Here is a 14,440-nt window from a genome sequence, read left to right as displayed (position 1 = left end):
TGGTCAGTGTGACGCTGCCAGGTGACAGGCACTTTTCGATAATGCGGCCATCACAGATAAGCCAATCCTCGAGGGCAGGGCTCATGAATAAGTAAGCTCTCTGATGAAGGGTCTAGGCCCGAATCGTCAGCGTTCCTGCTCCTGAGATGCTGCTTGGCCTGCTGTGTTCATCCAGCTCCACACTTTGTTATCTCATGAATAAGTTCGCGCCTGACGAATACTGATTGATATCACTCCTCACAAAGTTGTTTTCCTGCTGCCTTGAACCCAACATGGGCCAAGAAATTGAATCTGGAATTGATGGATAACCTGTTTTTCATACATATATGCATTCTGACTAGATGGGACCCAGACAGCAGTGTTTATAGATTAGAGTGTATGATTCCTTTCATTTCAGGAGAATTATCAAATGTACAAATTTTGAAATTGATTAAATCTTCAAATTCACTAAATTCAATCAGAATGAATACTTATCTGAAACAAAAAAATGAATCTGTTTTTATTTAAGTCAGCTCCTCAATTTCTCAATATCAGTCAAAACTGTTGATGACCCGATTTCGAATGAGTGTGTTGTCATTTTAAACAAAAACCTCTCTAACTCTGGTGGTGGCTGCACACTCTTTCTGACTTCACTGGACAGAATGAAAACTCATCATTCCCGCTGCCACAGAGCCCAAAAACTGCAAACTCATCCTCAGTTTGAGTCTCTTCATATAACATTCAGGGCTTTAGTCTCAAAGTGCTAATAGCTGAGAAAAGCTGACCACTTGTTCTGTATCAGAGATAATGGGAACTGCAGATGTTGGAGAAACCAAGATAATAAAATGTGAGGCTGGATGAACACAGCAGGCCAAGCAGCATCTCAGGAGCACAAAAGCTGACGTTTCGGGCCTAGACCCTTCATCAGAGAGGGGGATGGGGAGAGGGAACTGGAATAAATAGGGAGAGAGGGGGAGGCGGACCGAAGATGGAGAGTAAAGAAGATAGGTGGAGAGAGTATAGGTGGGGAGGTAGGGAGGGGATAGGTCAGTCCAGGGAAGACGGACAGGTCAAGGGGGTGGGATGAGGTTAGTAGGTAGATGGGGGTGCGGCTTGGGGTGGGAGGAAGGGATGGGTGAAAGGAAGAACTGGTTAGGGAGGCAGAGACAGGTTGGACTGGTTTTGGGATGCAGCGGGTGGGGGGGAAGAGCTGGGCTGGTTGTGTGGTGCAGTGGGGGGAGGGGACGAACTGGGCTGGTTTAGGGATGCAGTAGGGGGAAGGGGAGATTTTGAAACTGGTGAAGTCCACATTGATACCATTAGGCTGCAGGGTTCCCAGGCGGAATATGAGTTGCTCATATTCCACATTGATACCATTAGGCTGCAGGGTTCCCAGGCGGAATATGAGTTGCTCATATTCCACATTGATACCATTAGGCTGCAGGGTTCCCAGGTGGAATATGAGTTGCCCTGCAGCCTAATGGTATCAATGTGGACTTCACCAGTTTCAAAATCTCCCCTTCCCCTACTGCATCCCTAAACCAGCCCAGTTCGTCCCCTCCCCCCACTGCACCATACAACCAGCCCAGCTCTTCCCCCCCACCCACTGCATCCCAAAACCAGTCCAACCTGTCTCTGCCTCCCTAACCAGTTCATCCTCTCACCCATCCCTTCCTCCCACCCTAAGCCGCACCCCCAGCTACCTACTAACCTCATCCCACCTCCTTGACCTGTCCGTCTTCCCTGGACTGACCTATCCCCTCCCTACATCCCCACCTATACTCTCCACCTATCTTCTTTTCTCTCCATCTTCGGTCCGCCTCCCCCTCTCTCCCTATTTATTCCAGCTCCCTCTCCCCATCCCCCTCTCTGATGAAGGGTCTGGGCCCAAAACGTCAGCTTTTGTGCTCCTGAGATGCTGCTTGGCCTGCTGTGTTCATCCAGCCTCACATTTTATTATCCACTTGTTCTGTAGTTTGCTAATGTTAGCTGTGGCCTTTGTATCAGACATGGTGTTGATTCAAGATTCCCTCTCCAAAGCCGACAGCGCAAAATCCAGGTCGGTATTCCCACTGCAGTACTACAGAGAGCGCTGCTCTAGGAAAACGTAATGTTCAATCCAAGCCCAGTCCAACCTATTAGCTGGAAACGGGTAATGTTCTCATTATCTTATCTCAAAGAGCATAGGGAGTTCTGTCTAGTGTCCTGGCCAACGTATATCCCTCAGTCAAAATGATGGTTATGGTCACATCATGGTTTTTGGGATCTTACTGTGCTAAAATCGGCAGCACCAGTTCCTGCATTACTACATTAACTGCACGTCAGAAGCCTTCAGTTCGCTGTTAAGTATTGCTCCTTCCACGCTTTACTAAATCTACTATATTCTCAAAACCGTTTGGGTATCCCAAGCAAAGGAGGAAGTGAGGGCTGAGACATTTTGCATGATTTTTGTCACGTTATTATTTGTGGCCTGATTGGCCTATTAAAGGTCTCCTTCCATCGCGAAAAGAAAATTAAAACTTGAATTTCTGCAGCGCCTTTCATGATACACCACGGATTACCATCTGAAGCTAGTCAAATCCTAGAGCCAGGGAAGATAACAAGCTCCAACACACTGTAAAGGGAAACTGACTACATTCGGGGATATTACTAAGGGAGAATTCCTGGCCAAGAAAGCAGGGACTATTCCCCCTGATCTTGGTCAAAACAATACTCTGAAAACGTTATGCAGATACAGTGAATTGAATGTCACGACTGAAAGTTAATTCTTTGATCAGTGTCAAATTCCAGCCGTAAGCCTCCCTCCAAGACGTCAGCACGAGGTGGCCTGGGGCAGTGCACAGGAAGCTGTTGTCACTCTCACGACATTAAACCAAATGCCTCTGTCCCAAGCCCACAACATTGCTCTTCCAGCAGCTAGCGTTTACCCTCCGCCTGGTTCCCACTGGATCAGGTCAGAGGCATCCACAGAGTAATCAGGAAGCTGCCTGCTCCTCTATTCTCCCTCACCCCCTCCCCCCTGCCCACCTACTACAATCCAGAGCATGTATGAAAAGAAAGGATTTACATCTATATCGCACCCTTTACATCCTTAGTGCCTTTTTACAGACATTTACGTTCTGTTGCCTGTAAGGAGGTGATGGCCTAGTGGTGTTTATCTTCAGACTGTTAATCCAGAAGACCCAGGTCATGTCCTGCGGACCCGGGTTCGCTTCCTGCTACGGCAGAATGTGGTATTTGAATTCAATAAATATCGGGAATTAAGCATCTAATGCTGACAATGAAAGTCTTGCCAATTGTAGGGGATAAAACCCACCTGGTGCTCATGCCCTTATAGGGAGGGAGACATGTCATCCTCACCTGGCGTACAGACCCACAACAATAACTGCCGTGTGTGTGATAATTGCTGGCCTGGCCAGTGTATAGCCACATCCCAACAAAAAGCGAACATTCCTGTCAAATGTGGCCACAACACTGAAAGCTCCCACTGACAACCACCAGCAGATCATCCAACAGAAACCAAGGAACTGCGGGTGTCCGAAATTTGTCACAGAACCAGAGGGTTGGAGGAATTTAGCAGATCTGACAGCATGGTCAGCATTTCTCTCTCCACAGATACAGCCAGACGCGCTGAGTTTCTGCAGCACTTACTGATGGGGGTGTATAAGTAGGCCACCTGCAGATACATCTGGTCAGAAACCAGGGGAATTTTATCTACGTTAAACTTGTGTCTTGGGCGGTTTTAAAAGCACCTGAGAGACAGAGCAAATCTCCATTTGAAAAGTTTGGCGCCAACGTTACTGCACTACGGCAGGCAGTTTTACTCGCTTTCTAGATCATAGAATCCCTACAGAATAGAAACAGACCCCTTGGCTCAACAAGTCCGCACTAACCCTCACAGCATCCCTCCCAGACCGGTTCCCACAATCGACACATCCCTGAACATTATGAGCAATTTAGCATGGCCAATGCACCTACCCTGCACATCTTTGGACTGCGGGAGGAAACCCACGCAGACACGGGGAGAATGTGCAAACGCCACACAGACAGTCGCTAAATGGTGCCGTCGAACCCGGGTCCCTGGCGCTGTCAGACAGCAGAGCTAACCACTGAGCCACCAGATTCTGCCGGAATCTCAGGGGCCAGTGTGTCTCTGAGAGATCCAGCCCTCTGAGTCAGCTCCTACCTCTCTGCTGTGTGTGTGTGTGTGTGTGTCTGGACCTCACTACCAGTACTGCCCTCACTGTCCTGGGCTGGTGGGTACGGGACGCCATTGCTTGGAGAAAGGTGTTGCTTGGAGAAAGGTGCTTCTGTGTTAATAACGCACCGAGATTACCAACTTGAAGCCCATTACTTGTACATTTCTGCACAAGCCTATGCTTTGGATAGGGTAAGAAAATCAAATGCGATTTGATTGTAAGATGTACATTCAGTAAAAGAGCTCCAACCAAAATGCAACTTTTCAAATCTAAGCGCATCAAAAATAAGTCACTTTTTTTAAAAAAGGAAAGGAAACATATTATTAATTGTCGAAGTCTTCTCTCTTAACGCGAGCCTGTAAATAATCTCCAAGAATCTAACAAACAAGGTGAATTATCCAGCATTTCCTTTTGATGAATTGTGATGTGAACGGTTTAATTTTTCTGAAGTCATTTTATAAAATATCCAGTTAGGATGGTGATACTTTAAGCAAATGTAATTACAGTGTTTCGTGTCCCCTCCCTTGAATAATGTCAGGGACTATAATCCCATCGACAACTGAACACAATAAAGAGGTTCTCTGCAGCTTGGGTGCATTGTTTAAAAGGCCTGTCAACCCGCGACTGGGAGCCGCGCTCCGTCTGAATGTAATTAGCGTTTTTTATAAAAAAAATCTATTCAAAAGACATGCCAAACGAGAACAAGCCGTATCAGCCCAGCAATACAAGAATTAAAAAAAACACAGCGAGTGTTTCTGAGCAAGTAATTACAGTGTTAGTACACTACATCGCGAGTACAAGACTGCAATTTACCTCAGGGTTCAATAGACTGAGGGTTTATTTAACTCAGTAAAAGGATCCCTAAACCCACCGCTTCCAGAAGACTGAGCGTGCGGTTCCCCCATCCCCTACTCCCGTCCTCTCCCATCAAACACAGTTTAGAAGTCAGGCAGCTCCACAGCGGCTCTGGGAGAGTTTAGTCTCCTGCTCGGAGTGAGAAAACCCAGGAGCTGGGAAAAGTGCGGACAGATCGGCATCTGTGGTCCCAACGTCTGTTCTCAAACTCTATTTTTAAAAAATTACAATTCAAATAAACCCAACTGCCGTCTTCCATGGGAACTTTGAGAGGAAGGTGAAGGGTGTACGGGGGCCGACCTCTCACTCTCACTCAGTCTCTACTGTGAGCTCTGTCTCACACTCCTAACCCCTCTCCCTCTCCCACTCTCTCTCCGCCCCTCTCCCCATTCCCTTTCTTTCCTCTCTCCCTCACTCTTTCCTGTTTTTCTCGCTCTCCCTCTGTGGGTCACTATCTGCCACCCACGCCCCCCACTCCTCCCGCTTCCCCAAAACTCAGTCGAGCGCTGTTGAAATTATCCATTCATTTGACCAATTTCCTTCTCTGTATTTTTCTGTCCATAACAGCGCCGAGGGAGAATTCAATGATCGGCATCGCCAACTCCCACCTTGCGCTTCGTGAGTTTGTCTGTCGACAGTCTCACCCTTCAACCCACTTCAGCTGCACACCGCCCACCGCCTCCCCCCACCCAACCCTCCTTCCAGAGAGACGTCGAGAAGCAGAAACAGTGGGTGCTGGAGATCTGAAACAAAAACACAGAAAGAGGTGTAGGAACTGAGCCGGTCCCTGCCGTGTCAGCGTGGGGAGGGAGGGAGAGAGAGACAGGCCAGTGTAACGATGGGATGTCCTACCCTGAAACATTCACTCCGGGTGTTTCTCGGCACAGACTGCTCGACCTGCTGACTATTGCCAGGATTTTTTAAAATTTCATTTCAGATTTACCGAATCCACAGGATTTTGCTGTCGCGGGAGTGGAATTCAAATCTGAGTCCACCTCCATCCCTACCCGCCTCACCTTCCCAGGACGGGAGGCATCCCAGTCTCCGGTTACAATAACCCAGTCCCTACCGGCGGAGGCGGGTGGGTGAAGCCTGTCAGGCTGCCAACTGGGAGCTGGGAAGAGTGGGGGTGCACATGTAATGACGGGGGCTAGCAGAGTGACCACAGTCTTTCACCCCTCACTAGCCTCCAGTCTCACTCACTGTTTGCCCTGTCCAAGGGGTAGTGGCACCAACATGGGCTGGGTACTGGAGGGGCACAACACGCAGATCCGAGTTATACTGCTGACTGGCATAAGACTGAAGAATACCCCGTCAGCTCAATCCCGCCACACCACCCTACCCCCTCAACCATCGCCCCCAACCACCCTACCCCACTAACCATCACCCCCAACCACCTCAACCATCACCCCTAACCACCCTACCCCACTAACCATCACCCCCAACCACCTCAACCATCACCCCTAACCACCCTACGCCCAACAACCCTACGCCCAAACAGCCTACCCCCAACCACCCTATCTCCAACCACCACCCCAACCATCTCTGCTAACCACCCTAACCCCAACCCATCTCTGCCAACCAACCTAACCCCAACCATCTCTGCCAACTACCCTACCACCAACCACTCTACCCTCAAACATCACCCCAACCACCCCATCCCCAACCACCCTACTCCCAACCATCAGTCCCAATAGACAATAGACAATGGGTGCTGGAGTAGGCCATTCGGCCCTTCGAGCCAGCACCACAATTCATTATGATCATGGCTGATCATCCACAATCACTATCCTGTTCCTGCCTTATCCCCATAACCCTTGATTCCACTATCTTTAAGAGTCTATCTATCTCTTTCTTGAAACTATCCAGAGACTTGGCCTCCACTGCCTTCGGGGGCAGAGTATTCCATATATCCACCACTCTCTGGGTGAAGAAGTTTCTCCTCAACCCACTGTCAGGAAGCGTCCGAGCGCTGGGGGCTGTGTGAGTTCAGGTCATGGTTATGAATGTGTGAGGAAGCCCTGGACGGAAAGGTCATGCTCAGAGCGGGCCGAGAGGTGGAAGCTCTGCCCCTCTCCGCTCCGGGAGAAGGAGCCGGCAGTTAGAGTCAATTACCAGCCACTGGGCCCAGGGCAGGCTCCTCCAAGGCTGTGCATCAGACCCGGACATTTTGTAAACGCTGCAGCTTACAGCGGGCTTGACTCAACTCCCCCTCGCCGTCCTTGTCCTACACCAGTAACCACAATACAAACTGCTGCTCTATTTCCCTGCGCTGGCCACATTCTGCCTCACACTCACACACACAGTCTCTCATACACAGCTTTAGAATTACTTGTGGGGTGTTTGACTGCAGGTTAATGGCTTACTCGGTATTTTCTGGGCGTTTGCTGGATGTGTTCGGGACATCAGTTTCTGCAATGGGCGCCTGGACAGTGTGCAGTTAAGAGAGCCAAACCATAAAACCCCGCTCTAACTTGATATGCATTCACAGGGAAGTTCAGATACCTGCTCGTCAATTCATACAACAAAGCTGGGAGAAAAATTTAATCAAAGATAGTAGGAACTGCAAATGCCGGAGAATCTGAGAAAATTAAATCGGAAAAATTAAATGCCTTCTTATCTCTGTTTTAATCTTTCGAGCCCCCCCCCCGAATTACTTTGATCCCAGACTCCCCCACACAGGGTAGTAATCTATTCTGTCAGCTTCCCCTGAGAATCCTTTCTGTTTCAATAAGGTCGCCTCTCGTTTTTCTAAACTCCACTAAGTACAGGCTCAACTTCCTTAGTCTCTTCCTCCCCCACACTCAAAAATAAAAGCCAGCCAGCCCCTCCACCCCGTGAGTAGCCAGGTGAACATTCCCAGCATTGGCCCCATCCAGTACCAATGTCAGGGTGCTCTGTTGAAATACACATGTGTAAGGTCCGGACTGAGACAAAGAGAAACTCGCGGTTTTGAACCAACCAGCGGGCACGCGTAAACATGCCCCACACCTATCATTGTAAAAACTCTCAGCCCAAAGGGGCGACCAGCAGGGCTCCACACAATTTAGGGAACAATCAAATGCTTCCGGAACCTTGGCAGTGACAATGAAGCGGGGTTGGGGGTACTGTGAGGGCGGAGGAGGGAGCATTATATCGGGGTCAACTTGCCCCATTCGGGCGAAAGCGAGTCAAGTGCCCCCCTCCGCCCCACCCCCCATCCCGAACACCTTTGGCTTTTCTATCCAAGAGAGAGCAGAAACCCCATTGCGGCAAGGAACGTCACAAAAAATACCACCTGAGAAAGGTGTGGGCGTGGATGGGAGAGAGGCGGCGGGGGGGGGGGGGGGTGTGGGGTGTAATGCTGCACTTTGGAAAAGGTAGTAAAAATAGAGGATGCAAAGCGCGGGGCAAAGTGGGGATCACAGGGCCAGTGGTTTTTGGACAGAGTGTGACTGACATACAGCAGATTCGGGGTCAATGCTTCTAAAAGCCGTTTAGTGAAGGTTCACACGTTGAGATGCATGGTCCCCAGGCCTGGCTTCAGTGAGGACTCTCTATAGAGACCGGAGCTCGTATCAAATTGACCGGGATCGCTGGTCTGCCAGAATCAGCCCCACAAACACTGCGAAATTATTCAACTTTCTTCAACCAAACACTAAGCCAACAGCGGGATGTTAAGCTTTCTTTAAAAAAAATCAATTATTTCATTAGTTTCTGAATGAGGGACTTTTTAAAAAAAATCAGATACATTTTGAGCATCTTCGCTTTAATTAATACATTTAATTGACAGAAACAAAATGAAAAGCGGATTACTGGTGTCACTTTAGACAGTTATTTTACAAATTCAAGGACAACATTCGTTTTGTTTTATTTAACTGAAACAATTTTGCTTTGCCAAAAATCTTCAAATTCCAATTTTTTTTACTGTTGGTTTATAAAGATAGAGACATTTACAGAGAAGCGACTGCATCTATGCAGCGTGCAGCAATCTGTCCTTCCAAGAGCTATTTTTATATGTTCAGTTGTTTTTAATCTAAAGACTGATAAAGTCAGCCCAGTTTTGTTAGTGAAAGGACCAGTCCACGTTAATGGGAAAGGATGAGAAATTAGGGGCCCAGGGGTGTGAATCTCGATTGTAACTAGCCTGTAGCAAGTTGTCAAATCGTGAGCTCTGAGCCTCGTCCCGGAGACTGGACCGTGGACAAATTCCTTTCAGTTGTCAATAGCTCAGTTTTGGTTTTCTTATACTTCCAGGACTAACTGCAGAACATAGGTTTTAAAAATAACTGTACGCAGCTCAGAATGAAATTGTTGCGAGGTGAAAGCGACAGAAAATGGAAAAGAGCAGCAAAATGTAAAGAGGAAATCGATGGGAATTATTAGCACACGGAAATAAATCATAAAACTAAGCATCACTGGCCAACCGGTTACCTTCAGCGTCGACCCCCCGCCCCCCCCACCCCCCAACACCACCACCGTTCTCAACCCTCCAAGAGAAAGAATGTCAACTGAAAATAACTCCAAGAGGTTAGAATAATTCTAAAAAAGCAAAGATTTTCGTTCCGAAAGATTCCACCTCTTTTCCTATAATAGGCCAGTGTTTCGAAAGCTTCAAACTAAAATGTCGCCCCCCACTATTTTCAGATTTCCCCTGGAGCTACGTTAACCGTCGGGGCAGATGCACTCAAATCCACTTCTGTGGGACAGACATCTCCTCTGACTCTCTGTGTCTCTTTCTGCTTCTCTCTTCCCCTCGAAAGCGTGCTTCACTCGCTGTCCTTCTCATCTGGTTTCACAAACTCTCCTCACGCTGAGCTTCTCTCGCCGTTTCTCTGTTTTTGTTTCTTTCTCTCCTTCCCCAAACGTTTGCCCCCAATTCACAGACTGCCTCGATCCTTTCCCTCTCCCTTACCCTCCCCCGTCTCTGAAATTTTGTTACCCTCCCGGTCTCGCAACAACGAAATCTGAGGTTTCTCTTTGTAGGAAAACAAATGGAGATGGAGCAGACGGCTGGAGCTCCTCGCGTGCCCGCGCTCATTGACATTCCCAAGTTTCTGCGGTCGCTCGCTGACTTTCGGTCAGTCTTTGATCCAGTGTTGGGGGTGGGGGCAGGAGGGACCGAGCTGGGGGATGGGGAAGGGGCTAGACACTGGGCAAATCAAACTCCTGTCTACAGCCTCTCGCCAGTCCATCTGCGAAACCAAATCCTAAAAGGCGCCCTGAGTGTTTGCAAACCACGCCAAAAATTAGATTTTAACGGCACGACAGTTAGGAGCGCATGGTCTGAGTTTTATTACTTTTTTAAAAAAAGAAAGGCCCTTTTTTCTGCAGTAGGCAATCGATTTTTGAAGAAAGGATCAGGAAGCAAATTTAACCGGCGTCTTCAAAAATATGCCGTATCAAAATGCTCCTTTAGATTTTTTTAAAAAAAGGAGACTATTCAATCAGATCGACCAAAAAGCATTCTCTGTTGGATTCGGCAGAATGTGCGTATCCAAATTGTCGCGGATGCACTGTGTAACGTGAAGCCAGCCAGAGCTGACCGTTCCTGCGGGAATTTTACAGGGAATTCCTGGGAATTATCCCAGAGTTTCCACGGAGCTCGGACCCACAGTTTCGGATCTTTGAGAGATTTTTGATTGCGCGCTGCCGGTTTAGCGGAAATCCTGGGTCCAAAGACAGCGGAAGGTTCGGTCCAGGGTCAGGACAGGACTTACCCTGGAGGTGGCCTGCACATCGCTAGAGACAGAGAGAATTCCCACACTCTAAATAATTCAGTACAACCCAGCGTTTAAAGAAACTCCACCAACGGGTTTGGGATCGAAAATATCGAGTGTGTCTGTAACTGCTGTGAATCCCAAAGGCCCCTATCCCCTGATGCTTCATCGCCTTATTAATGACACAGTTTATTGTTTTTGGACAATTATCCCTCATTCTCCAGTGAAACGAATTGACGTGTTTAAACCAAACAAATGTTTTATGCCAAATCCTTTGGAAACAATATTAAAACTTTACAAGCTGGGAGACCCTGAAATCCGCACAGACTCAAAAAAAAGGTTTGATGTCTGCCGTGATTTCCCTCATTGTGAGTCCCTTACACTCAGACCTCCCTCTCGCCACAGTCCCAATTTAACCCTCTCCGCTTGTTCAGGAGTGGGTCCCGGGCACATTTCACTGAGAATATTCTACACTTTCTAACGCACAGTCAACAATTCCGACCTCGCTGGGAACTGCACTCCATAAAGATATTCAAGCAAACTCTCACTGTCTTTTTTCCAATTTCTGTTGTCTATTTAGTAAATCGAATTATATTCGGCCCAGTTAAGTTTTCACAGATTGTGAAGGGGCAAGGTCAGTTTATCCCGCATATTTGCCCGCAATCCTGGGGGAGCTGAGTGCCTTGCTCGCGGTCAGATCCTGTTCCAGATTATTACAAATCCTCCTGCGCCTTAATGACCAGCGAACTCTTTGCTGGGAAGTTAAAAACACGATTGCAATTTTACAGAATTTGATCATTCACAAAAATGCAAACACCGGCCAAAGTGGGGACTCTGATTTTACACACGCACAGTCGCTACCACACACTGTGTGTGTGTGTGTGTGGGGAGGGGGGACCCTGTCCCCACCCAGGGGCTGGGGGCAGAAAAACACTCACAGCTCGTGTGTCACAACCATTTGCCTAACGCTGTGAGAGTCTGCCACACGATCTCTGGACGCCTCTAACCCCCAGCTCTATCTTTCCTACTCCTCTTCCTCACTCTCAATGTTACCAAATTCACAGACTAACACCACCCCCCCCCCCCCACACACACACACACACACCGACACATACTCTCCCACACACAGAGACCCTCTCTTCTCCCACACACGGACTCCCACCCCCCCCCCCACACACACACACACACACTCCCCCCCACCCCCACACACAAACACAACACACACACTCACACACACACGCAGAGCCAGAGGAACGCCATAAAACGCCTGGAATCGTTTTTTTTTTCACTCGGCCCCATTTCAAAGAAATTTGGAGCAATTTTCAAATCAAACTTCCCTCCAGTTTACATTTACAATCGGATTAAGCACATGGTGCAGCGCGGAATGAACGGGATCCCGGGATGGAGGTCTCGATCAGAGCGAGACGGTTCGCTTTGGGAAAGAGCGGAGCGTCTCGGTTCCGAGCTGTAACTTTAGAAACTAAATTCCCCGAAGTTTCAGGCACGGATCTCTGTGTTTGTGTCTTTCTTTCCCGTTTGGCGGGGAGCGGCGGCCGGGATCTCAGAGATCTGGTGGATCGACAGAACGGGTCCTGGTTACGTATCGATGGTGATCCCCTGCAATCGTTTCCAAACGGGCTGCCACCTGATCGCAGGCGCTCGGGGATGGGATCCCGGGGCGAGGAACGGATTGGTATTTTATTTTAGGGGGGAAACTGGTTGAACGGCGGCGGGTGGCCGGGCCAGAATGAGGGGCTCCCCGGGAGATGGGCGGCTGTGCCCGGGGGTGGGGGAATCACTGTCTCTGGGAAGCGGAGTCTGTCTCTACAAGCCCCAGGGACAGGCAGAGGCAGGCTCAGGCAGAGAATACAGAGAAAGCCCAACAATAAAAAAAGGGTCACAACATCCGCAGTTGACCCTTCCCCGGGCACCGGGGCGTGTGGGCGGCGGCGGGCGGGGTTGGGGGGTGGGGGGGAGATAGGGTGATCGCCTCCATCCAGCTCCATTGGGTCAGTTGTGCCCTCAGCACAGCCTCATGTCAGCACCGCTCCCAGGCCAACCGACAATGGTAACTCTTCCCAGACTGAGTGCAAGTCTCTCGCCCCCTCCCTCCGCCCCCACTCCACCTCCAACCCTCCCCCCACCCCCACCGCAGTAAAACAGCCTCCTCATTCACTCTGGTCATAAGGGGCAGCTCCTTTACACTGGCCCTCTGACCGGGCTCTGGGTTTACACTGCCCGGACTGGGGCCTTGGACACATCGACGGGGAGCTCAGTGCGCCTCTCTCCCCCTTCCTCTGCCGCTCCCCCCTCCCCGACTCTGCCGGCCTCTCTCGGACGGGCCGGTCCAGTGTGGCCCAGATACCAGCCAACTCCCGACACGCGTGTGGAGCCCATCACTGACTGAAAGGGGAATAGTCCCGCTCCAGCGCGAAATGTACATTTTAAACAGGGCACGAGAAACGCCATCAAATGCTCCAAAATGACCCCGATACAGAACGAATCCCAGCTGCACGCCCCCCACCCCCTCAAATATCTCCCAAACACGATCAGACTTGCCGATCTCCTCGGCCACCCTTCCCCCTCCCTCACCCGCACTCGATTCATCATTTTAAACGCCCCCCCCCCCAATAAAACCCCTTTCCAACGTCCCCACCTGGGAAGGTTATCCCAGTGACCGGGGATCTGCACTTTACCTGCGCCCACATCGCCCCACTGCAACTTTTTGTTCAGCCCAACAAATCCCCTCTTCCAGAATCAACAAAGAATAAACCAAAAATAACCACCGAACTTTGAAGTTAGTGAAAAGTTGAGTATCGCTCCCCCAGCCCCAGCCCCAGCCCCAGCCCCAGACCGCGCCCCGCCCCAGCGGCCGGGAAGTGACTGACCTGCGGCGGGCGGCGGTGGTGGGGGCTGCTCTCTCTCTCTCTCTCTGTGTGTCTCTGTCTGTGCCTGTGTCGGCCTCTGGACCATCAGCCCCTTTCCGAACCCAATGTCACCGTGGCTCAGAGCCCGACTCCTTCCCGGTGGCCAGGCGCGTCTGCAGCACGAGCCTCTCTCTCTCTGTTTGTACTGGGGTGGCTGTGATGTAGTTTTCTTCCTATATTAGATATTTTCTTTCCACTATGTGCAGCATGCTCCTGGGACGATTGGATTGCATTTTTTTTAAAGATCTCTCTCTCTCTCTGTTTGACGAGGAGACGCTCTCTCCTTGCTCCTGTTCCTGTTCCTCAGCACTCTGCTTGAAGCACTGACTCGGGAAGGTCCACCATTCTGTGTGACATCCCACCGCCTACAGACAGGCAGACACTCACTCACATACAGACTCTCTCACACACTCACCCAGAGAAAGAAGCAGCTTTTAATCTCAAGGTTTGAGTCTCACACACAAACAGCGTGAGGCTGAGGACACGGTTTGCCAACAGCCGTAATCCATCTAAAGCAGGTGCTCCTGTTTTTTCCCTCCCCAGAGTCAGCTCGGAGGCAGTAACCGGTGCTTTTTATTGGGTTGGGCCGGGGAGGGAGGGGGGAGCATGCTGCAGACAATCAGATTGTAACTTCATTATTCAAAGGGTGACCCATTTAAACCAAAGTTTGCTTCATATAGATGCGGTTTGTAAGATTTGGTTTCTGCCCTCCCTGGGCAATGGCTTTCACCGGTACAGCTCCTCCAGTTAGTTCAGCGTTTGAACATCTCTCCCACCGACT

General features: G+C 49.7%; 1 protein-coding gene across 3 annotated transcripts in view; it reads right to left on the bottom strand.

The window, feature by feature from the left end:
• Window positions 1-14,154, bottom strand: part of foxp4 (forkhead box P4) — a 441,139-nt gene extending 426,985 nt beyond the window's left edge. For all 3 annotated transcript variants that reach the window (XM_059653290.1, XM_059653292.1, XM_059653291.1), the window contains exon 1: window positions 13,621-14,154. The gene's annotated coding sequence lies outside the window, so the exon portion shown is untranslated. The remainder of the gene's footprint in view (window positions 1-13,620) is intronic.
• Between the last annotated feature and the right edge of the window lie 286 nt (window positions 14,155-14,440).

Source organism: Stegostoma tigrinum, chromosome 21 (assembly GCF_030684315.1).
Source record: "Stegostoma tigrinum isolate sSteTig4 chromosome 21, sSteTig4.hap1, whole genome shotgun sequence".
Taxonomy (NCBI): domain Eukaryota; kingdom Metazoa; phylum Chordata; class Chondrichthyes; order Orectolobiformes; family Stegostomatidae; genus Stegostoma; species Stegostoma tigrinum.
Note: the sequence above shows the minus strand (reverse complement) of the source record. Positions and strands in the feature narration are given on the sequence as shown.